Genomic DNA, 26008 nt, shown 5'->3' with positions numbered 1-26008 from the left:
ACTGTGACCCCTGGTTCTGGACTTCCCCAACATCGGGAACATTCTTCCTGCATCTAAACTGTCCAATCCTGTCAGAATTTTTTCTGTTTCTACGAGATCCCCTCTCATTCTTCTAAATTCCAGTGAATATAAGCCTAGTCGATCCAGTCTTTCTTCATATGTCAGTCCTGCCATCCCAGGACTCAGTCTGGTGAACTTCGCTGCACTCCCTCAATAGCAAGAATGTCCTTCCTCAGATTAGGAGACTAAAACTGTACACAATACTCCAGGTGTGGTCTCACCAAGGCCCTGTACAACTTCCTGCTCCTATACTCAAATCCTCTCGCTATGAAGGCCAACATGTCATTTGCCTTCTTCACCGCCTGCCTGCATGCCAACTTTCAATGACTGAGGTACCATGATGCCTAGGTCTCATTGCACCTCCCCTTTTCCTAATCTGTCACCATTCAGATAATATTCTGCCTTCCTGTTTTTGTCACCAAAGTGGATAACCTCACATTTATCTACATTATACTGCATCTGCCATGCATTTGCCCACTCACCTAACCGGTCCAAGTCACCCTGCAGCCTCTGACGACAACGGGTTTTGCTTCACAAGTCTGGCGTTTCAAGAGTTCATGAAACTCAATGGTATTAAACATGTGAGGTCAGCACCATCCAAACCTGCTTCTAATGGTCAAGCAGAGCGTGCTGTCCAAACAATCAAGCAGAGTATGAAACGTGTAACTCAGGGTTCACTGCAGACTCGATGTTATGCATATTGCTTAGTTACAGGATAAGACCCACACGCTTAGCGGGGTCTCCCCTGCTGAACTATTGATGAAGAGTGGTCTCAAGACCAAGCTCTCTCTCATCCATCCTGACTTGAACGATCGTGTTGAAAACAGATGTCAAAATCAGCAGTGGTATCATGATCATAGAAACATAGAAAATAGGTGCAGGAGTAGGCCATTCGGCCCTTCGAGCCTGCACCACCATTCAATAAGATCATGACTGATCATTCCCTCAGTACCCCTTTCCTGCTTTCTCTCCATACCCCTTGATCCCCTTAGCCATAAGGGCCGTATCTAACTCCCTCTTGAAAAAACCAATGAACTGGCATCAACAACTCTCTGCAGCAGGGAATTCCACAGGTTAACAACTCTCTGAGTGACGAAGTTTCTCTCATCTCAGTCCTAAATTGCCTACCCCTTATCCTAAGACTGTGTCCCCTGGTTCTGGACTTCCCCAACATCAGGAACATTCTACCTGCATCTAACCTGTCCAGTCCCGTCAGAATCTTATATATTTCTATGAGATCCCCTCTCATCCTTCTAAACTCCAATGTATAAAGGTCCAGTTCATCCAGTCTCTCCTCATATGTCATCCAGCCATCCCTGGAATCAATCTGGTGAACCTTCGCTGCACTCCCTCAATAGCAAGAATGTCCTTCCTCAGTTTAGGAGACCAAAACTGAACACAATATTCCAGGTGAGGCCTCAGCAAGGCCCTGTACAACTGTAGTAAGACCTCCCTGCTCCTATACTCGAATCCCCTAGCTTTGAAGGCCAACATACCATTTGCCTTCTTCACCGCCTGCTGTACCTGCATGCCAACTTTCAATGACTGATGAACCATGGCACCCAGGTCTCGTTGCACCTCCCCTTTTCCAATCTGCCGCCATGCTGCTGAGTCACGCGACATCTCTCTTAACGATCCTGTGTATGGTCAAGGTCCCAAGTGGGTCGCTGGTACTGTTACGGCCATGGAGGGTAACAGAGTGTTTATTGTCAGGCTCAAGAATGGGCAAACATGCAGGAAACATGTTGATCAGATAAAGCTGCGGCACAAGGATGAACTGGAACAAGTTGAGGAAGATACGATCAGTGACCAACCAACCTACGTTCATTCATCAGAGGGCTCTGCTGTCATCAATGAATCTGGACTTTCAATTTCTGACATGGTCATTGCCACTCCCATCAGATCGGGTACCCAGCCTCCTGTCATAACTTACTCAGAATGCTCACGCTGAACTGCAGTTGAACTAAGACGATCAATTGATGAGCAGCAAGCCCCGAACCGTCTTAACTTGTAAAAAGACTGATACTAAGATCTTGAAGGGGGATGTTGTCATGTATGTATGTTTGGGGTTACTAGCCACCAGGGGGCACCACTGTCGGAGGTCATTGGGCTGTATGCACATGTGTGTGGGCTACGTATATAAAGGAAGCCACCATGTAATGCAGGCACTTTGGGCCCGAATAAAGTTGAGCCAGGTTTACACCTGAGTGAGTTTACATACATAACAAATTCACATTTTATAGCTCAGTTGGTAAGTGTGGAATAAGAGAAGATATTTATATTTAAACAGCACCTTATTACATCATCAAAATGTCTCAAGACCCTTCACATAATGAATTACTTTTGAAGCATTGACTGTTGTTATGGAGGCTAACACAGCCGCCATTATCCACCTGCAACATCTAGCAAGCTGCAATGAGATGAACGGCCACTTAATCTCCTGGAATTTCCGAGGCGCTTCTCCCAATTTAATGCTGTAACTTTGGTGGCTCGATCGACAGAAGCCCTGGAGAAATGGCGCGTGAATGGGAGATCGGGAGAACCTCGCAGAAACCTCCCGGCGGATCCCTCTTATGTGGTGCGGGTTGTGGGGGAGGAGTTTTGGCCAGGACACCGGGAGATTTTGCTGCCCTCGTTCAAAAAAGGGCCACGGGAGCGTTCGCGCTCACCTGAACAGGCAGTTCGGGATTCGGGTAAATTCGGGTAAATTCATCAGCCCTGTGCTGTCAGTGGGAAACTGCATTTGAAGCGATGTTGAGAGCAGAGAGTCACGGCTCCATCCCTCGGGAGCCGACTGTCATCAAGAGCAGACATTGACTCCTCCAGTGTACCAGCAGGGTAATGGTAGAAGCTAGAAAAAGATGAGTCTGGATAGGGTGTGAATGGTGGAACTATTACCAGCTGTCATGAGAGACGGAGAGAGAGAAAAATACATAAGGTGGGTGGGGGGTTGGTAGGGGCAGGAGTGAGTGGGGGGGGGTTAAACAAAAAAAAGGAGAAAAGGGAGCAAATCTGGGCAGAGGTTATGGTCTGAAATTGTTGAACTCGATGTTGAGTCCAGAAGGCTGTAAAGTGCCTAAAGATGAGGTGCTGTCCCTCGAGTTTGATTGAGCTTCATTGGAACAGTGCAGGAGGCCGAGGACGGAGAGGTCAGAGTGGGAGTGGAGCGGAGAATTAAACTGAGCATTAACTGAGGACTGGTCTCTGCTTTGATGCTCTTCATGGTTGAATAACCGGTTGAAGCTTCCCGCATACACTCAGGTCACTCAGGCGAGTCGTGTTGAAGGGGCTACTGCTTTCCACGGAGACTTGCCCCCAGCAAGAGTGAGTTGTCTTCTGGAGAGGAGGGGACAAAGGGAGAGAGGGTAAAAAAACAGCAACTCTCGTAATGGCTCCTGTGCGAAGTACAGCTCGACAGGCAGGCTTAGTCCTCCTCACGCACCAGTGCTTGAGATGATAATCTCAGAAGATGTGTAGTTTCCACATCTATTAACTTATGAGATCGGCTCACCTGGGAGAGCGAGAGAGACCGATTTAGCACTGAGATCTTTCACAGGAGCTGGAAAGCAGAGGAGAAGCTCATTAGGGAAAGCACCAGAGCCTGTAAAAGTGGCAGAGAGGAGCTGGGAGAGATCAGAGAATGAGAAAGAGCAGTGGAGAATAGTAACTAGGCAGTGGGGAGAAAGGACCCTTCGAGTTGGTTGGAGACTTGCTATACAGAAATGGGATTACAAGAAAAACATAGAGTGCTGGAAAGATGGAATATAATTGGAAAATGCGAGAGATACACGGCAGGCAAATCAGCATTTGAAAAGAAATAAAAGATTGGTGCAAGTTTTGCATGTGGCCCTCCATCAGAATATTCCATCAATGGCTGAAAGTACCGATCCTAAGATGATAACAGAGCATAGTCTGAATTAATGTACAAAGCTGGTTGGTTTTAGGAACTTTGAAATCCAACACTGTTGGCTCAATGCATCAAACTGCATAACATGTGCCAATATCAGCTGTGGCTCAGTGGGTAGTGCACTTGCCTTTGGGTCAGAAGGTTGAAGGTTCAAGTCTGACTCCAGGAACTTGAGCAGAAGGAATCTAGGCTGATATTCCAATGCAGTACTAAGGAGGTGCTTTTGTATTTTGTATGAGACATTAAACTGAGGCTCTGTCTGCTCTCTCAGATGAACATAAAAGATCCCATGGCACTATTTCAAAGAGGAGCAGGGGAGCGATCCCCGGTGTCCCGGCCAATACTTATCCCTCAATCCACATCATTAAAACAGATTATCTGGTCATTATCACATTGCTGCTTGTGGGAGCTTGCTGTTTGCAAATTGGCTGCAGCATTTCTTAAATTAAAAGTGGAGAAAGGGATAGACCGAGTAATTACAGGCCATTTAGCCGAAATTCGGTGGTGGGAAAATTATTGGAAAAAATTCTGAGGGACAGGATAAATCTTCATTTGGAAAGGCACGGATTAATCAAGGACAGTCAGCATGGATTTGTTAAGGGAAGGTCATGTCTGACTAACTTAATTGAATTTTTTGAGGAGGGAACAAGGAGGGTCGATGAGGGTAGTGCATATGATGTAGTGTATCTGGATTTTAGCAAGGTTTTTGATAAGATCCCACATGGTAGACTGGTCATGAAAGTAAAAGTCCATGGGATCCAGGGAAAAGTGGCAAGTTGGATCCAAAATTGGCTCAGAGGCAGGAAGCAAAGGGTAATGGTTGATGGGTGTTTTTGTGACTGGAAGGATGTTTCCAGTGGGGTTCCACAGGGCTCAGTACTAGGTCTTTTGTTTTTTGTGATTAACATCAATGATCTAGACTTGAATGTAGGGGGTATGATTGAGAAGTTTTCAGATGGTACTAAAATTGGCTGTGTGGTTGATAATGAAGAAGAAAGCTGTAGACTGCAGGAAGATATCAATTAACTGGTCAGGTGGGTAGAACAGTGGAAAATAGAATTCAATCCAGAGGAGTGTGAGGTAATGCATTTGGGGAGGGCTAACAAGGCAAGAAACTACACGTTAAATAGTAGGACACTGAGAAGTGTAGACCTTTGAGTGCAGGTCTACAGATCCCTGAAGGTAGCAGGCCAGGTAGAAAACGTGGTTAAGAAGGCACACGGAATATTTGCCTTTATTCGCCAAAGCATAGAATATATGAGCAGGGAGGTTATGCTTGAACTGTATAAAACATTAGTTAGGCCAAAGCTAAAATACCGCATTACAGGAAGGATGTGATTGCACTCGAGAGGGTACAGTGGAGGTTAACGAGGATGTTGCTGGGAGTGGAGAATCTTATCTATAAGGACAGATTGGATAGGCTGGGTTTAGAAACATAGAAACATAGAAAATAGGTGCAGGAGTAGGCCATTCGGCCTGTCGAGCCTGCACCACCATTCAATGACTTCATGGCTGAACATGCAACTTCAGTACCCCATTCCTGCTTTCTCGCCATACCTCTTGATCCCCCTAGTAGTAAGGAAAACATCTAACTCCTTTTTGAATATATTTAGTGAATTGGCCTCAACAACTTTCTGTGGTCGAGAATTCCACAGGTTCACCACTCTCTGAGTGAAGACGTTTCTCCTCATCTCGGTACTAAATGGCTTACCCCTTATCCTAAGACTGTGTCCCCTGGTTCTGGACTTCCCCAACATTGGGAACATTCTTCCTGCATCTAACCTGTCGAAACGCATCAGAATTTTAAACGTTTCTATGAGGTCCCCTCTCATTCTTCTGAACTCCAGTGAATACAAGCCCAGTTGATCCAATCTTTCTTGATATGTCAGTCCCGCCATCCCGGGAATCAGTCTGGTGAACCTTCACTGCACTCCCTCAATAGCAAGAATGTCCTTCCTCAGGTTAGGAGACCAAAACTGTACACAATACTCCAGGTGTGGCCTCACCAAGGCCCTGTACAACTGTAGTAACACCTCCCTGTCCCTGTACTCAAATCCGCTCGCTATGAAGGCCAACATGCCATTTGCTTTCTTCACCACCTGCTGTACCTGCATGCCAACCTTCAATGACTGATGTACCATGACACCCAGGTCTCGTTGCACCTCCCCTTTTCCTAATCTGTCGCCATTCAGACAATAGTCTGTCTCTCTGTTTTTACCACCAAAGTGGATAAGCTCACATTTATCCACATTATACTTCATCTGCCATGCATTTGCCCACTCACCTAACTTATCCAAGTCACTCTGCAGCCTCGTAGCATCCTCCTCGCAGCTCACACTGCCACCCAACTTAGTGTCATCCGCAAATTTGGAGATACTACATTTAATCCCCTCGTCTAAATCATTAATGTACAATGTAAACAGCTGGGGCCCCAGCATAGAACCTTGCGGTACCCCACTAGTCACTGCCTGCCATTCTGTAAAGTACCCATTTACTCCTACTCTTTGCTTCCTGTCTGCCAACCAATTCTCAATCCATGTCAGCACACTACCCCCAATCCCATGTGCTTTAACTTTGCACATTAACCTCTTGTGTGGGACCTTGACGAAAGTCTTCAGGAAGTCCAAATACACCACATCAACTGGTTCTCCCTTGTCCACTCGACTGGAAACATCCTCGAAAAATTCCAGAAGATTTGTCAAGCATGATTTCTATTTCACAAATCCATGCTGACTTGGACCTATCATGTCACCGCTTTCCAAATGCGCTGCTATGATATCCTTAATAATTGATTCCATCACTTTACCCACTACCGATGTCAGGCTGACCGGTCTATAATTCCCTGTTTTCTCTCTCCCTCCTTTTTTAAAAAGTGGGGTTACATTGGCTACCCTCCACTCCATAGGAACTGATCCAGAGTCTATGGAATGTTGGAAAATGATTGTCAATGCATCCGCTATTTCCAAGGCCACCTCCTTAAATACTCTGGGATGCAGTCCATCAGGCCCTGGGGATTTATCAGCCTTCAATCCCATCAATTTCCTCAACACAATTTCCCGACTAATAAGGATTTCCCTCAGTTCCTCCTTCTTACTAGACCCTCTGACCCCTTTTATATCTGGAAGGTTGTTTGTGTCCTCCTTAGTGAATACTGAACCAAAGTACTTGTTCAATTGGTCTGCCATTTCTTTGTTCCCCGTTATGATTTCCCCTGATTCTGACTGCAGGGGACCTACATTTGTCTTTACTAACCTTTTTCTCTTTACATATCTATAGAAGCTTTTGCAGTCTGTCTTAATTTTCCCTGCAAGATTCCTCTCGTACTCTATTTTCCCTGCTCTAATCAAACCCGTTGTCCTCCTCTGCTGAGTTCTAAATTTTTCCCAGACCCCAGGTTTGCTGCTATTTCTGGCCAATTTGTATGCCACTTCCTTGGCTTTAATACTATCCCTGATTTCCCTTGATAGCCACGGTTGAGCCACCTTCCCTTTTTTATTTTTACGCCAGACAGGGATGTACAATTGTTGTAGTTCATCCATGCAGTCTCTAAATGTCTGTCATTGCCCATCCACTGTCAACCCCTTAAGTATAATTTGCCAATCTATCCTAGCCAATTCACGCCTCATACCTTCAAAGTTACCCTTCTTTAAGTTCTGGACCATGGTCTCTGAATTAACTGTTTCATTCTCCATCCTAATGTAGAATTCCACCATATTATGGTCACTCTTCCCCAAAGGGCCTCGCAAAACGAGATTGCTAATTATCTTCTCTCATTACACAACACCCAGTCTAAGATGGCCTCCCCCATAGTTGGTTCCTCGACATATTGATTTAGAAAACCATCCCTTATGCACTCCAGGAAATCCTCCTCCACTGTATTGCTTCCAGTTTGGTTAGCCCAATCTGTATGCATATTAAAGTCACCCATGATTACTGCTGCACCTTTATTGCATGCACCCCTAATTTCCTGTTTGATGCCCTCCCCAACATCACTACTACTGTTTGGAGGTCTGTACACAACTCCCACTTACGTCTTTTGCCCTTTGGTGTTCTGCAGCTATGCCCATATAGATTCCACATCATCCAAGCTAATGTCCTTCCTAACTATTGCATTAATCTCCTCTTCCACCAGCAATGCTACCCCACCTCCTTTTCATTTTATTCTATCCTTCCTGAATGTTGAATACCCTTGGATGTTAAGTTCCCAGCCCTGATCATCCTGGAGCCACGTCTCTGTAATCCCAATCACATCATATCTGTTAACATCTATTTGCACAGTTAATTCATCCACCTTATTACAGATACTCCTTGCATTAAGACACAAAGCCTTCAGGCTTGTTTTTTTAACACCCTTTGTCCTTTTAGAATTATGATGTAGTGCGGCCCTTTTTGTTTCTTGCCTTTGTTTACTCGGCCTTCCACTATTGCTTTTTACCTTTCTACCATCTGTTTCTGACTCCATATTACTTCACCCTGTCTCGCTGCATAGGTTCCCATCCCCCTGCCATATTGGTCTAAACACTCCTGAACTGCATTAGCAAATGTTACCCCCAGGATATCAGTTCAAGTGCTGTCCAAGTGCAAACCGTCCCTTTTCTACAGGTCCCACTTCCCCCAGATCTGGTTCCAATGTCCCAGGAATTTGAATCCTTCCCTCTTGCACCACTGCTCAAGCCACGTATTTATTCTAACTCTCCTGCTCCCTCTACTCTGATTAGCACGTGGCACTGGTAGCAATCCAGAGATTACTACCTTTGAGGTCCTACTTTTTAATTTAACTTCTAGCTCCCTAAATTCAGCTTGTAGGACTTGTTCCCGCTTCTTACCTATATCGTTGGTACCTACATGTACCACGACAACTGGCTGTTCACCCTCCCTCTCCAGAATGCTCTGCAGCCGCTCCGAGACATCCTTGACCCTTGCACCAGGGAGGCAACATACCATCCTGGAATCTCAGTTGCGGTCGCAGAAACTCCTATCTATTCCCCTTACAATAGAGTCACTTATCACTATTGCTTTCCCACTCTTTTTCCCGGCCTTCTGTGCAGCAGAGCCACCCATGGTGCCATGAACCTGGCTGCTGGTGCCTTCCCCTGATAAGTCATCTCCCCCAACAGTATCCAAAACGGTATATCTGTTTTGGAGGGAGATGACCGCAGGGGACTCCTGCACTACCTTCCTGCTCTTGCCTTGTCTCTTGGCCACCCATTCACTATCTGTCCTAACCCTTACCTGTGGTGTGACCAACTCACTAAATGTGCTATCCACAACATTCTCAGCATCGCGCATGCTCCAGAGTGAGTCCATCCGCAGCTCCAGTGCCATCATGCGGTCTGTCAGGAGCTGCAGCTGGACACGCTTCCTGCACACCTAGTAGTCAGGGACACTGACAGTGTCCCTGATTTCCCACATAGCACAGGAGGAGCATGACATGGGTCCGAGCTCTCCTGCCATGACTTAACCCTTAAATTAATTTACTTACTAAAATTTGTTTTCCTTGTCACAGAGAAGGCTGAGGGGAGTCCTCATTGAGGTGTATAAAATATGAGATGCCAAGATAGAGTGGATAGGAAGGATCTATTTCCCTTAGCAGTGGGGTCAATAACCAGGGGGCATAGAATTAAAGTAATTTGTCAGAGGTTTAGAAGGGACTTGAGGAGAAATTTCTTGATGAGGGTCTGGAACTCACTGCCTGAAAGGATGGTAGAGGCAGAAACCCTCACCATATTTAAAAAGTGTTTGGATGTGCACTTGAAGTGCTGTAACCTATGGGGCTACGGACCTAGAGCTGGAACGTGGGATTAGGCTGGATATCCTCTTGGTCGGCCAGCGTGGACACAATGGGCCGAAATGGCCTCCTTCCGTGCTGTAAATTTCTATGATTCTAAATTTCTATGAACTGTGACCACACTTCAAAAGTAATTCACTGGCTGTAAAATGTTTTGGGACATCTGGTGGTCGTGAAAAGCGCAAGTCTTTCTTTAATAACTGGATGTTACTGGATGTTGCTGCATCACTCATAGTGATCATTTCTCATATTAATCTATTATTTGAATAAGCAAAGAGAAAGCAACACCATTAAAAGTAGCTGAAGTGGTCCCTCAGTTCAGGGTTAATTGTGCAAGAAGATTATCCCGATCCGCTTGCCCCTCTTTGCTAAAGATTAAAAATCTTTTATTGAAAGATTAGAGAAGGTCATTATTTCACTGAAACAAATCGCTTCGCTCGAAATTGTAGATTTCAAAACTGTGCTCTCCTGCCATGTTGTTAGTGGATTGTTAATGAGAAAGAAAGTTGGGCATCTTTTCATTATTCATTAAAGGAGGAATTTCACCTGAGGCTTGAATGAAATGTCTTCGTATTGCCTCACTCCAGTTCCTCAGAGACAGGTCCACATCAGAACACTACCCACAATTTGGCACTAAATTGGGAGAATCAAACAGATGACAAAGACAGCTGGAGTGAAGGTGAAAGGTATTTCTCCTAATTTCTCTCCTCACGCTCTTAGTGGCAATCTTAAACCGATGACTCTTCATCACTGACCGACCAACCAAAGCAAATAGTCTTTCCCTCTTCACCTTACCACAAGCTCTTTTCAGTCTTCTGTTAGCCTTGCCAGTCTTTAACTTGGAGGGGGTGCAGCGAAGGTTCACTATATTGATTCCTGGGATGAGAGGGCTCTCTTATAAGGAGAGATTGTGTAGAACGGGCCGATACTCTCTGGAGTTTAGAAGAAAGAGAGGTGATTTCATTCAAACATACAAGATTCTGAGGGGGATTGACAGGGTAGATGCTGCGAGGCTGTTTCCCCAGGCTGCAGAGTCTAGAGCTAGCGGGCACAGTCTCAGGATAAGGGGTTGGCCATTTAAGACAGAGATGAGGAGGAATTTCTTCACTCAGAGGGTGGTGAATTTTTTGAATTCTCTGTCCCAGGGGACTGTGGATGCTGAGTCTCTGAATATATTCAAGTCTGAGATAGCTAGATTTTTTGGAGTCTTTGGGAATCAAGGGATATGGAGATCAGGTGGGAAAGTGGAGTTGAGGTAGAAGATCAGCCATGATCATATTGAATGGCGGAACAAGCTCGAGGAGCCATATGGCCTACCCCTGCTTCTAATTCTTATGTTCTTTTGTTGAGGGGCACAAAGGCCATGAAATTTGGCAACTGAGTGCCGGCTGTTAAGGCCGGTTTCGTCAAATAAAAATGGCGACCACTTCGCTCATGCCCACCTCCGGCGAGACTCCAGCGGCCGCCATTTTGGTCAGTTCGGCAGCACAGCCCATGCCAGCGTACACTAGAAAAATGGACATGAGGCAGATCGTGATGTCAATCGGCGTGCAACGTGGATTTGACGCACGACCTGCTATTTTGGGGATTGAATTTTACAGGCTGCCTGGACTCCTTTCAACGGGCGTGGGCTGACCACGCATCATGATCCCCGCGCCCATGTTTGAGCTTAATCGGATTTCACCTCCAAAACTTTCATGGTAGCTTCTAAGTTATGACCAGGATTATGACAGTGGAATTTCCATTCTCCACCATACTGGAGGAACCCCTTGGTCATCAGTGGATAACCGGAGTCTCCAAATTTTGATCCTACAGTGCAGCGATAGTATCATTAGCATGGGAACGAAGACATGCACAGCCAAATAAAATCCAATTTAGCTTTGAGGTTAATTTATGTCAGACAGAAGGAGATTGATGGTAGCAGGCTGCTCAGTGAGGATGTGTCAAGCACAAGGCTTTGTCCCACGAAAATCGAGATATGCCATTTGGCAAAACACACAGCGAGCTCCTCATCTGGGCTGGGTTTTTAATGTAATGTGCAGGGGAGGCAGAGGAGGAAAATAGGAAGATAAAACATGTTAAGTCCTGACTCTAATGTACTGACTTACACGAGACACATGCTGAAGTCAAGGTCACTCAGGACCTGCACCTTTAATTCCAGCTCTCCAGTGCTGCACTTGCCTGAGACCTCCCTTTATATACCTCAGTGGGACAGGTATGGAGTGTCTCCTGCAAGTGCACCCCTGGTGGTAAGGTATGCTTATTGTTACAGGTCATATCCAGTTACAGTCATGTACAGCATGGTAAGATACAGTTATATACAATAACGTGAGATACATGACATCACCCTCCCCCAAGGTCTTATTGCCTTTATAGATTCAGTCTCTCAGGTGGTCTGCGCTCTCGCGTGGAGCGTCTTAGTTGTGGTTCAGTTGTTTGCCTTGGTGCCTGTGTTTCGTTCGGTGTGATTGCTGGTATCTCGCCTGGGCTGTCTGTTTTGTTCGGTGAGATTGCTGGTATCTCTCCTGGGCTATCTGTTGAAACTGCCCTTTCCTCAGGTTGTTCCACCTGTCTGTCCACCAGGTGTGGTGTGAGTTCCACATTGTAGTCTGCCTCTGGTTCTTCAGTGTCATCAGTGAATCTACTTTTTACTTAATCTACATGCCTCCGGCAGGTTTGGCCATTGTCCATTTGTACAACCAGTAGCCTGTTTCCCTCTTTGTCTGTTACTGTCCCTGCAAGCCATTTGGGACCCTGGCCATAGCTTAGCACAAACACTTTGTCCCCTATTTCATTCCACCTCCCCCTCGAATTTCGGTCATGGTACTCAGTTAGCTTTTGACGCTTAGCCTCAACAATTTCATGCATGTCTGGGAGGATTAACGAGAGCCTGGTCTTTAAGGTTCATTTCATCAATAGTTGCACGGGGGGAACCCCAGGTCAACGAATGCGGACGAGATCTTTATGCCAGCAGCAGTCGCGACAGGCGGCTCGGCAGCGTGGGACCCTGGATTCTGAGCATGTCTTGTTTAATAATCTGCACTGCTCGCTCCGTCTAGCCATTGGAGGCCGGCTTGAAAGGTGCCGTCTTAACGTGATTTATACCGTGGTCAACTATAAAATCGTGAAATTCTGCATTGGTGAAGTACGGACCATTATCACTGACCAATATGTCAGGAATGCCATGCGTTGCAAACATGGTTTTAAGGCTCTCCACAGTGGTGGAGGTGGTGCTCGAGTTTAAAATGGTGCACTTGATCCATTTTGAAAATGCATCAACGACTACGAGGAACATTTTGCTCATTAATGAGCCCGCATAGCCCACATGCACCCGCGACCACGGTTTGGTGGACCAGGGCCAGGGGCTTAGGGGGGCCTCCCTGGGGGCATTACTGAGTTGGGCACAAATGGTGCACCGACGGACGCAGAGCTCCAAGTCCGCAGTCAATGCCAGGCTACCAGACATGAGATCTGGCTATGGCCTTCATAAGGACGATCCCCGGGTGCTCGCGATGGAGCTCCCGGACAAATGTCTCCCTGCCTCGTAAGGGCATAACTACTCGGCTGCCCCACATCAGGCAGTCTGCCTGTAGTGAGAGTTCATGCATGCGCCTATGGAAGGGTTTCACCTCCTCGGGGCAGGCATCGCGAACCTCTGCCCAGTCACTGGTTAAAACACATCTTTTTACGAGAGATAACCTGGGGTCGCTGGTTGTCCAGGCTCTGATTTGGCGAGCCGCCATGGGTGAACCTGTGGATTCAAAGGCATTGATTACCATGACCATCTCACAATCCTGTTCGTCGGATCCTTCCGTGGCCGCCAGGGGTAGCCTGCTTAGCGCGTCGGCACAGTTGTCTGTGCCTGGTCTGCGCCATATTGTGTCGCCAGCATGAGTGCCCACCGCTGAATGCGCGCCGAGGCGTTGGCATTTATTGCCTTGTACTCGGATAACAGGGACGTGAGGGGTTTGTGGTCGGTTTTTAATGCAAACTTGGCCCCGAAAAGGTATTGGTGCATCTTTTTGACACCATACACCCACGCGAGCGCCTCCTTCTCAACCATACTGTACCCGTGCTCCGCCCGCGAAAGTGACCTGGAGGCATAAGCAACGGGCTGCAATTTACCCACATCATTGATGTGCTGTAAAACGCACCCGACCCCATACGTTGACGCATCACACGTAAGGACTAACTTTTTACCTAGGTCAAAAAAAAGGCGAAAACACTCTTGGAACATAGAAGATTGCGTGTCTTATTGAAGGCGTGTTCTTGGGCGTCCCCCCAAAACCAATTGCACCCCTTTCTGAGTAGCACGTGGAGAGGCTCCAGCAGCATGCTCAAGTTCTGCATAAAGTTCCTAAAGTAATTGAGTAGCCCGAGAAAGGCGCGCAGTTCCAAGACATTCCGGGGCCTGGGTGCCAGGCGAATCGCTTCGGTTTTGGATTCAGTTGGGCGGATTCCATCAGCGGCAATCCTTCTGCCCAGAAATTGAACCTCAGGCGCGAGAAACAGACATTTGGATTTCTTAACTCTTAGGCCTACCCGATCCAATCGACTTAGTACTTCCTCAAGATTGCGAAGATGAGAGTCGGTGTCCCTGCCTATGATGAGTATGTCATCTTGAAACACAACCGTCCCCGGGATGGACTTGAGCAGACTCTCCTTGTTGCACTGGAACATAGCAGCTGCTGACCTGATGCCGAATGGGCATCGATTGTACACAAAAAGGCCTCGATGTGTGTTGATGATGGTGAGTAGCTTAGACTCTTCGGTCAGTTCTTGTGTCATATACGCAGATGTGAGGTCAAGTTTCGAGAAAAGTTTTCCTCCAGCCAACGTGGCAAATAGGTCCTCCGCTCTGGGCATTGGGTATGGTCCTGTAGGGAGACTCTGTTATGGTAGACTTGTAATCCCCACAGATTCGCACAGATCCATCAGCCTTCATGACGGGGATGATGGGGCTTGCCCAGTCGCTGAATTCCACGGGAGAAATTATGCCTTCCTGCAGAAGCCGGTCCAGTTCGTTTTCAATCTTTTCCCTCATCACATAAGGCACAGCTCTAGCCTTGTGATGGACCGGTCTGGCATTCTGTGTGATGTAGATTCTAACTTTAGCCCCTTTGAAGGTGCCCACACCTGGCTGAAAGAGATGTTCGAAACGGCTTAGAACTGTTGAGCAGGAGGTCCATTCCTCTGACGACATGGTGTGAACATCATCCCATTTCCAATTAAGTTTTGCTAGCCAGCTTCTCCCCAACAGGGCTGGGAGATCCCCGGGGACAATCCACAGGGGAAGTCGGTTCACCATCCCTTTGTTTGTGACCGAGAGCATGGCGCTGCCAAGGACTGGGACGATTTCTTTAGTATAGTTTGGTGTCGATCTTTGTGAGTTTTGGTCTTTTGCTTTTGTGTGGCCACAGCTGTTCAAATTGTTGAACGCTCATGAGGGATTGACTGGCCCCCGTGTCCAGTTCCATGTTGACGGGTATCCCGTTAGTAGAACCCTCATCATAATTGGAGGCATCTTGGTGTAAGAACAGTTGACATTGATCGTGTTAATCCGCTGTCCCTCGGCGTCCCGTGCACTGTTCCAACTGTCTTCTGGTCCGCTTTCCGACCCTTCCAATTCGTATACCAGCCAAGCTGCTGTTTTTCTGCACATGCGAGCCAGATGCCCTGTGTAGTTGCAGTTTCTTCAAACGGCATGCTGAAATCGACACACCCTGGTTGAGTGCCTTCCCCCACATCTCCAACACAGACCGTTTCCATTGTTTCCAAAGGATGAGCTGCATCTGGCTGATCTCCCTTGAGCTTCTCTCAATCTGTTGTTGATTGCTCGCATTGTGGGTTGATGAGGTGTGATCCGCCGTTCATGTGGCCCTTGATTTTGATGGCTACTGGCACCACTGTCTGCTGTTGAAGGCCTGCTCTCCTGCCTTTGTCTGTGTGTGGGGGTAGCAGTTTGTTTCACAATGTGAACCCCTTGTTCCGATGCCTCGTTGGTTGTCGTACCCGAAGTATAGATCAGCCTCGTTTCTTCTTCGCCTGCCAAGAACGTCTGTGCAACCAGTGCTGCTGCCTGTAGAATCAAATTCTTAGTCTCTATAAACTTTCGGAATATGCCTGCGTGGCCTATTCCTTCAATAAAAAAGTCTCTCAGTACTTCTCTCCTTAGTTCATCGGGGAACTCACATGAACTAGCCAGCCTCCGAGGTTCCGCCACAAAGTCGGGTATGCTTTAGCCCACACAGCGTCTGTAGTTGTAGAACCTGTGTCTGGCCATGTGTAGGCTGCTCGCTGTCTTCAGGTGGTCTCTCACCAGTGTGCTCAACTCCTCAAATGACTTGCTTGCTGATTTCTCGGGTGCCAGCAGGTCTTTCATTAAAGCGTATGTTTTCGAGCCACAGCTGGTCAAGAGATGGGCTCTTCTCTTGTCTGCCTTATCGTTGCCCAGCCAGTCTTTGGTCACAAAGCTTTGCTGGAGCCTTTCTATAAAGTCATCCCAATTGTCTCCAGTATTGTATTTCTCATCTGAGCTGTTGGTCGCCATTCTGTGGATTCTGTGATCCCGTAACTCGTCGCCACTGTTAAGTCCTGACTCTAATGTACTGACTTACACGAGACACATGCTGAAGTCAAGGTCACTCTGGACCTGCACCTTTAATTCCAGCACTCCAGTGCCGCACTTGCCTGAGACCTCCCTTTATATACCTCAGTGGGACAGGTATGGAGTGTCTCCTGCAAGTGCACCCCTGGTGGTAAGGTATGCTTATTGTTACAGGTCATATCCAGTTACAGTCATGTATAGCATGGTAAGATACAGTTATATACAGTAATGTGAGTTACATGACAGAACACATCCTGGCAAAGACGCTAAGCACATACAACATGCGCGACCTCTACCACCTAGAAGGACCAGGGCAGTAGGCGCTTAGGAGCACCACCACCTGCAAGTTCCCCTCCAAGTCACACACCATCCTGACTTGGAAATATATTGCCCGTTCCTTCATCGTTGCTGGGTCAAAGTCCTGGAACTCTTTCTCTAAAAGTACCTTCACCACACGGACTGCAGCAGTCCAAGAAGGCGGCTCACCACCACCTTCATGAGGGCAATTAGGGATGGGCCATAAATGCCGGTGTTTCCAGCGACGCCCACATCCGTGAATTAATTTGTAAAAAACATGTCCATGCAGTTGTGCTCAATGTCCGAGATCCAGGACCAAGCTGTGGAGAGGATTTGTGGTAAGAATGGGAAAAGCTTACACTGACCTGCCACTTGCTACACTCGAGTGGGAATCAACCTCAAAACAGGCACCACCCTGGATTAAGCAATTGATGCCGTTATCCTGGTTCGCTGGCATTGGATTTGGCAGCAACATCAAGTTGACTGTCGTATCGCAAGCTGCCATGTGCAGGTCCTATCACCAACCTGAAGATACATGTCCATCGCCTAGCTGTTGAGGAAATTCTGAGGCTTGTAGCAACTGCTGCCAGAAGGCCTTATCCGGAAGCCAGATATAAGAATATGTAGCCATTCATCCAGTGTTCAGTCCGTACAATGATTGAGTGGCAGTGAGGCCTTAAGCAGTAGCTCATGTTCCGTACCTCCAGCTGGTGGAGTCGATGGGGTATGGCATGTCCTCATGCTGTGTTCTGCACAGTGGTAATGACCCCACACATCTTATTGGCTTGTCCTGCTGCTCACCACGACGATCGTGAGCATCTGTTTGTAACTGCCGCCCAATTCATTGAGGGCTCAAACCCACACTTGTCCATTGTCTTAGGGCCAAAGAGTGACAGTTCTCCCCAGATGGAGAGGAGTTGACAAGTGAGGTTTTCTTCAGTGTCAAGCATCTTCAAGATGACACACCTAACGATGGAGGTTCAGGAGCAAGGTAACCCTCCAGCGTAGACCTGCTAAAATCTGGACCGACACCCTCACATATCACAGTTGGCCGTTGCTGTATCCGTGAGGTCACAGACGCTCTCTACAGCAGGTGAAGGCACTACATCTCCTTCCCCATCACCAGAGAAAAGCAGCACACGCGTGCATGTGGCTTTGCCAGGATAGCGGGCTTCCCCATGGTGCAGGGTGCCACTGACTGCACCCATGTGGCTTTGCGGGAACCACATCGCAATCCTGAGGTATTCCATGACTGCAAAGGACTAACGCTCACATAATGTGCAGTTGGTCTACACACAGCGAATCCTGACTGGCAAAGCCCGCTATCCTGGCAGCCGTCACGATGCCTTTATCCTGCGCCAGACCGGTGGCTCTTTTCCAGCCACTGCATTGAGCTCACAGCTGGCTGCTCGGAGACAAGCGCTATCCGTTCTCTACCTGGCTCATGATTCCCCTCCGCAACCCCAACACTCGTGCCCAGCATTCACACAATGAGAGCCATGCTGCCATCAGGAACATCATCGAGGTGCTCAGGTAACAATTCCGCTGCCTTGACCGCTCGGGAGGAGTCCTCCTGCACTCAGCTGGGTGGGTGGCCCTATTCATCGTCATCTGCTGCATGCTGCAGAACCTGGCCATCACGAGGGCCCGGCCATTGACACCAGGCATTGGCACACCATCTCAGCAGGAGGAAGAGGGAGATGAGGAGGACGAGGAGGTGGCCGAGGAAGAGGAGGAGGAGGAACAGGAGCATGAACAGCAGTGAGGGAGAAGGCAGCCACTCAATCGGCCTTGTGCAAGGGCGGCCCGTGATCACCTCATAAGACTTTGGTTGTAATGAATTCTCGTCACCATCCCGTTACTCTGCACGTCCCCATCATTCTATCAATTTCTCATTCCATATCACTGCGCAAAGCTGAAATGAGACACAGCACCAAATCTGCCACATTGCATTAATAAATTTATCCAAATTCAGTAACCTTATATATATATATATACAGCAACAATATTAACTAATCACCCTTGTGCAAACCCTTACTTCCCCTCTTTACGCTGCCTTTTCCTAATCTACTGCTCCTGCGTAGTGTCTCCCCAGTGGCTACAGCAGGGCTGGTGGAAGGCTGCTGGGTGTCGGGGCCAGAGACTACAGATGGCCTTGCAGGACGCACTCAACCAGCTCTCGGCCTGGAATGCCTGACTGCAGGCTGCACCACCTCAGGCTGGGCAGCAGCAGTCTGGGCTGGTTGGATGACAGGCAGCAACAAATGCGATGGCGGAGTGACAGGTGGTGGGAGCAGGAATACTGTCATCCTGAGAGAGGACAGCAGGTTCCTGCTCCACTGACCCACTGCCTCTCCCCCGGAGCAGCACCTCAGCACTCCCACCGATTTGCTGCAGCACAGATTGGTGGCCTGCTGCGACACCGCGAGATCCCCGGTGGACTGTGGTGGACCCAGTGACGATGGCAGCAGTCAGAGCTCATGTGGCATCCAGCTGACGCTGCATGAGAACAGTCTGAGACTCAATGTCATCAACCATTGTCTGCATGACAGCACTAAGACGTTGTGTTGCTTCTGCCTGTGCTGTGATGGAAGCTGCCACATCGCCCATGACACGCGCCATGAGGTCTGGGTCCTCGCGGTCTCTCTGGGAGTCCACCATCGTCTGCAGACGGGCAATGATAGGCTCCATGGTGTGCGCAGAGCTCTGTGCAATGCTGGAGGTGAGCTCCTCCACACTCCTTACCACTACCGAGAGGCTTTTGGCCACGCTTGCCTATCATGTCGGAGTGCATGTCCATCACCCTTCTTATGAACGCCTCCCCATCGAGGTTCTCATCTGAGTCCTGTGCAGCAGAACTCACGCGTGAACTCGCCCTCCAGGGAGCTGGCTCCCGAGCTACCCTTTCCCCTTGGCCTGGCTGCAGCCTGCTAGGCCCTGGTGCATCACTCACTGCAAACCGCTCTACTAAGCTTGCCTCTATGGTTCGCATAGTGCCAGTCTCTGAGGTGGTGCCTGCGGGTGAGAGATGCAGTGATGCAGTGCTATGCTCCTCCTCCTCTTCTCCTTCCTCACTATCATGGTAGGTGGTGGGGGGTGGGGGGGGGCGGGGCTCAGGGACAGGCTAGTCACCTGGTTGCTGATTTTCTGAAAGCATAAAAGGCGCAGGACTTGCGTTAAGGTGAGGGCAGGAACAGAGCAAGGAATGTAGACAGTATCAGGAGCTGGAAAGTGAGTAAGACTTCTGGTATGAGGGGGAAATGGGATGAAGGAAGGAGAGAGGATGAAGATATCGTTGTTGCCCCCAAGGGGGTCACATCGCCGATGGCCATGGCGCCCCCCCCCCCCCCACCTGCTGCCTGATGAGGCGCAGCACTCGCTCCTCCAGGTCTGTAAGCTGCTGGAACAGTGCATCGCCCCCGCCTGCTCTCTGCTGCTCCCTCCTATTGTGGGCCATCATGGCCTGCAAGAGAAACAAATGTGTGTGAGTCAGAGTGCAGCTATGTGTTTGTCGTAGTTGAATAGCTGTAATTGTAGGCAAGGCGTAAGTTGTGGATATGGGTTTTAGTAGGTGGAGATGCTTGGTGGGTGAGTGGTGAGGGTGTGGTGCTGTGTTCTGTGCATACAGACTGAGGTTCTGATGCGGGTATGTAGGACCAGTTGAAGAATGAACACGCCCTGACCACCCGAGTGAGGTCGTTGAATTTCTTCCGGCACTGTTCAGTTGAAGCATGTACTCACCCATGACCGACACTACTGGCCGACACCTCCTGGGCCACTTCCCTCCACATTTCCCTGAAGACCTGGAGCAATGGCCTCCTTCCAGTGGCCGGGAACAACCCAGCCCTCCTTCGCTCCACTTCCACGACCAAAGCCTCCAGTGCCTGGTCTGTGAAATGATGAGCTCTCTCCCTGGGAGTGGGACCAGCCATGATGATGACTGCATTTAGATGCTTGCAGGTCGCCTTCATTGCCAGCAATGCTGATAATGAGGATCTGCACACTGATACAATCTCCCCTTTAAGAGCTGGAAGAAGCCAGTGTGAAGGATCATTCCCGATTGTATTGCACCTGAAGTCCGTTATCGCTCGGCTGATAGCACCCCTGTAGCGTCCTACTGAGGTCATTAGCACTTGATCATATTAAGTGAAAGCTGGCGTTAATTATTCAACATTTCAAAAATTCTACTGAATTTCTAGTCCATATGAGATCACCTCTCATTCTTCTAAACTCCAGAGAGTATAAGCCCAATCTACTCAATCTCTCCTAATAGGACAACCCTCTCATCCCAGGAATCATAAGTGTTACATTAGTAGTACTTCAATACAAAGTCTAAATACTGTAGACGCTGCAAACCTGAAATAAAAACAGAAAATGCTGGAAATACTCAGCGGTCAGGCAGGCTCTAATGGAGAGTAACAGAGTTTTAGGTCTATGAACTTTCATCATGGTGGATGGTGGATTTTTACTGTCTGGTTTCTTCTACACACTTAGAAGAACACAAAAACTCAAGAAGGAGCTGGGGAAAGCCATTCGGCCCCTCGAGCCTGCTCCGCCATTCAATGAGATCATGGCTGATCTTCTACCTCAACTCCACTTTCCCACCCGATCCCCATATCCCTTGATTCCCTTAATATCCAAAAATCTATCGATCTCTGTCTTGAAAATACTCAATGACTGAGCCTCTGGGATAGAGAATTCCAAAGATTCACCACCCTCTGAGTGAAGAAATGTCTCTTCATCTCAGTCCTAAATGGCCGACCCTTTATTCTGAGACTGTGACCCCTGGTTCTGGACTCCCCAGCCAAGGGAAACATCCTCCCTGCATCTACCCTATCAAACCCTGTAATAATGTTGTATGTTTCAATGAGATCATCTCTCATTCTTCTAAACTCTAGGGAATATAGACCTAGTCTACTCAATCTCTCCTCACAGGACAATCCCCCCATCCCAGGAATCAGTCTGGTGAACCTTTGTTGCACTCCCTCTAAGGCAAATATATCCTTCCTTCGGTAAGGAGACCCGAACTGTACACAATACTCCAGGTGTGGTCTCACCAGGGCCCTACATAATTGCAGTAAGACGTCTTTACCCTTATACTCAAATCCTCTTGTAATAATGGCTAACATATCATTTGCTTTCCTAATTGCTTGCTGAACCTGCATGTTAATTTTCAGTGATTCGTGTACAAGGACACCCAGGTCTGTCTTATACAACTCTTTTATCCTGTTCTCTCTCATTATCTATTTAAACAAAGTAAGAGGTTTACCTCTGTAACACCTAGGTAGGGAATGTTGAACCCAGAGTGCTTTACTGCAATATTTTGGGCATAGAACTCTCCAATCGCAATTCTCTATCCTCACCGGGAAAAAGATGTCCCTTGATGTCGATCCTAGTCACCAATGAGACTTGATTATCATTGTGCACAAGAGATTGTTGGCATTGCAATGTTCGCCCATCTGAAGCAACAGTCTAAGTGGAGTACTCTGTGCTCACTTATTTAGGCCATTTGTATCCTGCTGGGAATTATAGAGAGGACAAGTGATTCAACACAGTGTGACATCCCACGGCAGAGCCCGGTGATTTTCTACACTTACTGCTCAAGTGCCTCAACCTCACATCAGAGGTGCCAGAGGCAGTGAAACTGGCAGTTTCTGAGCAGAATGTAGCCAGTCGCTTGTTCCAAACAATTATTTTACCCTCATTATGTGCAATATTTGCAGGAACCAAGCCATTCAGCTGTGCGCCAGCAGACACCAGTAGTAGCCAGGTGGTGCTGTTAAACTCTTGGGGTAGATTTCCCACCTGGCACTGCTCCCATGAGCATGGGTTAACCCATGCACGAAGAATATGCAAGAGAGGAACTTGGGTAGAAGCATTGGTACAGGAACAGTGCCCATAAACAATCTGCCCCTTCTTGTATTGAATAGGGAGCCATGGTTACAGTATTTGCTCCTTCCCTGATCCTGAATGGAAACAGTTAAAAAAGGCCACATTATTCCAAGAAACACAGTGCATGAAAATCATCGCTAATTAATTAAGCTTTATGAATAATAGATAAACCAGGAAGGCAATGGTCCCTGGAGCAACACAAATGTGTCTCTCGCCACGGCACAGTGCAACGCTGTGATTGAAGCAGGATGTAGCGCCACTCTCTCGGGTAATGGAGGCTTTAACAAGCGCCATCTGCAGACAGCAACATCCCCACTTACACGCGCATACTGTACGCAGTTACCGCTGGCAATTAGTTACCCATTGAAGAGTTAAGCATCTTGCCATTTTGCTCCCATCAAGGGCGCACTATAAAAACAAGGAAGATGCCACTTGAGTCAACAGTACAATCACGCAGCAGCAAACCAACGGAACTCAGCCATTCGTGATTATCTGAACCCAATGGTTAATGCAGTTGCATCTCTTTGACTTGTGTTTTTCTTGGCCGACCGCCAGTCTTAACACCAGTGAATAATTGTTTGGTTACGAAAAGCAATTACGACTGTTTCCAAGTGATTATTACCATGGTGTTGCACAGAGAATAATAGAGGGCGACGAGTAGGGTACAAGGTCCGTGAAGGGGGGGGTGCATGTGATGTCATAAGTTGCAACAGCAAAAGCAGCAGGAGGGAGCGAGACACACACACACACACACAATCTTGAAGCATCCTCTCCGACAGTTTTAAATGCCAGCGAGGCTCAGTTGGTAGCACTCTGGCTCTTGATTCAGAAGGTTGCGGGTTCAAACCTCATTCCGTTGCTTGAGTACATGGAAAACCGACAAGCCCAGTGTGGTGCTAGAGGGGGTGCAGCAAGGTCAGACGTATGCCCTTTGGGTAAGGCATTAAAAAGGAAGATCGATGTACATTTCTAAAGCGTCTTTCATAACCTCAAAACGTTCCCCCAAAGCACTTTACTGCCAATGAAGTGCTTTTGGAGTGTAGTCACTGTTGTAATGTGGGAAATGCAGCAGCAAATTGTGCACAGCAAGCTCCCACCAACAGCAATGTGATAATGACCAGACAGTCTGTTTTTTTGGTGATGTTGATTGAGCGATAAATATTGGCCAGGACACCGGGGATAACTCCCCTGCTCTTCTTCAAAATAGGTCCATGGAATCTTTTATGTCCGTCTGAGAGAGCAGGACATGTCTGTCTGACAGGGCCTTGGTTTAGCATCCCATCCCAATGGCAGTGCTGCACTCTCTCAGTACTGCACTGGAGTGGCAGTATAGATTTCTGTGCTCAAGTCTCGAGAGCAGGACTTAAACCCACAACCCTCTGAGTCAGAAGCACGAGCACCACCGACTGAGCCACAGCTGACTCCATGCTGGTAAACCAGAGGACACAGATTTAAGGTGATTGGCAAAAGAACCAAAGACAGCGTAAGTAAAACCTTTTTTACGCAGCGAGTGGTTAGGATCTGGAATGCACTGCCTGAGAGGGTGGTGGAGGCAGTTTCAATCTTATCCTTCAAAAGGGAGTTGGATAAGTATCTGAAGGAAAAAAAATTGCAGGTCTACGGGGAAAGGGCAGGGGAGTGGGACGAGCTGAGAGTTGGAATGGCCTCCTTCCGTGCTGTAACCATTCTCTGATTCTAAAACATGTGATGGTTCAGGTGGATTATTTGAAAAAGAGCGGGAATCTCTTTCAGTGCCCTGCTCAATGTCTCTCCCTTAACCAGGATGACTAACACAGTTTGACTGGCCAGCGATTGCTGTTGATGTACAACAATAGCTGCTGTATTTTCCTACTTATCACCAACCACTGAATCACAAGTTATGCATTGTATGTGAAGCGATTTGGGACATTTTAAGAGACATCATAAGGTGTTTTATAAATGATAACCACTGCTTTCCGAAACACTGCTAACTGCCCTATTGTAGAAACATAGAAAATAGTTACAGGAGTAGGCCATTCGGCCCTTCGAGCCTGCACCGCCATTCAATGAGTTCATGGCTGAACATACAACTTCAGTACCCCATTCCTGCTTTCTCGCCATACCCCTTGATCCCCCTAGTAGTAAGGACTACATCTAACTCCTTTTTTGAATATATTTAGTGAATTGGCCTCAACAACTTTCTGTGGTAGAGAATTCCACAGGTTCACCACTCTCTGGGTGAAGAAGTTTCTCCTCATCTCGATCCTAAATGGCTTACCCCTTATCCTTAGACTGTGACCCCTGCTTTAGACTTCCCCAACATTGGGAACATTCTTCCTTCATCTAACCTGTCGAAACCCATCAGAATTTTAAACGTTTCTATGAGGTCCCCTCTCATTCTTCTGAACTCCAGTGAATACAAGCCCAGTTGATCCAGTCTTTCTTGATATGTCAGTCCCGCTATCCCGGGAATCAGTCTGGTAAACCTTCGCTGCACTTCCTCAATAGCAAGAATGTCCTTCCTCAAGTTAGGAGACCAAAACTGTACACAATACTGCAGGTGTGGCCTCACCAAGGCCCTGTACAACTGTAGTAACACCTCCCAGCCCCTGTACTCCAATCCCCTTGCTATGAAGGCCAACATGCCATTTTCTTTCTTAGCCGCCTGCTGTACCTGCATGCCAACCTTCAATGACTGATGTACCATGACACCTAGGTCTCGTTGCACCTCCCCTTTTCCTAATCTGTCACCATTCAGATAATAGTCTGTCTCTCTGTTTTTACCACCAAAGTGGATAACCTCACATTTATCCACATTATACTTCATCTGCCATGCATTTGCCCACTCACCTAACCTATCCAAGTCACTCTGTAACCTCATAGCATCCTCCTCGCAGCTCACACTGCCACCCAACTTCGTGTCATCTGCAAATGTGGAGATACTACATTTAATCCCCTCGTCTAAATCATTAATGTACAATGTAAACAGCTGGGGCCCCAGCACAGAACCTTGCGGTACTCCACCAGTCACTGCCTGCCATTCTGAAAAGTACCCATTTACTCCTACTCTTTGCTTCCTGTCTGACAACCAGTTCTCAATCCACGTCAGCACACTATCTCCAATCCCATGTGCTTTAACTTTTCACATTAATCTCTTGTGTGGGACCTTGTCGAAAGCCTTCTGAAAGTCCAAATACACCACATCAACTGGTTCTCCCTTGCCCACTCTACTGGAAACATCCTCAAAGAATTCCAGAAGATTTGTCAAGCGTGATTTTCCTTTCACAAATCCATGCTGACTTGGACCTATCATGTCACCTCTTTCCAAATGCGCTGCTATGACATCCTCAATAATTGATTCCATCATTTTACCCACTACCGATGTCAGACTGACCGGTCTATAATTCCCTGTTTTCTCTCTCCCTCCTTTTTTAAAAAGCGGGGTTACATTGGCTACCCACCAATCTATAGGAACTGA

The sequence above is a fragment of the Pristiophorus japonicus genome, chromosome 9, assembly GCF_044704955.1.
Source record: "Pristiophorus japonicus isolate sPriJap1 chromosome 9, sPriJap1.hap1, whole genome shotgun sequence".
NCBI lineage: Eukaryota > Metazoa > Chordata > Chondrichthyes > Pristiophoridae > Pristiophorus > Pristiophorus japonicus.
The sequence above is the reverse complement of the archived record's forward strand: the minus strand, read 5'-3'. Positions refer to the sequence as shown.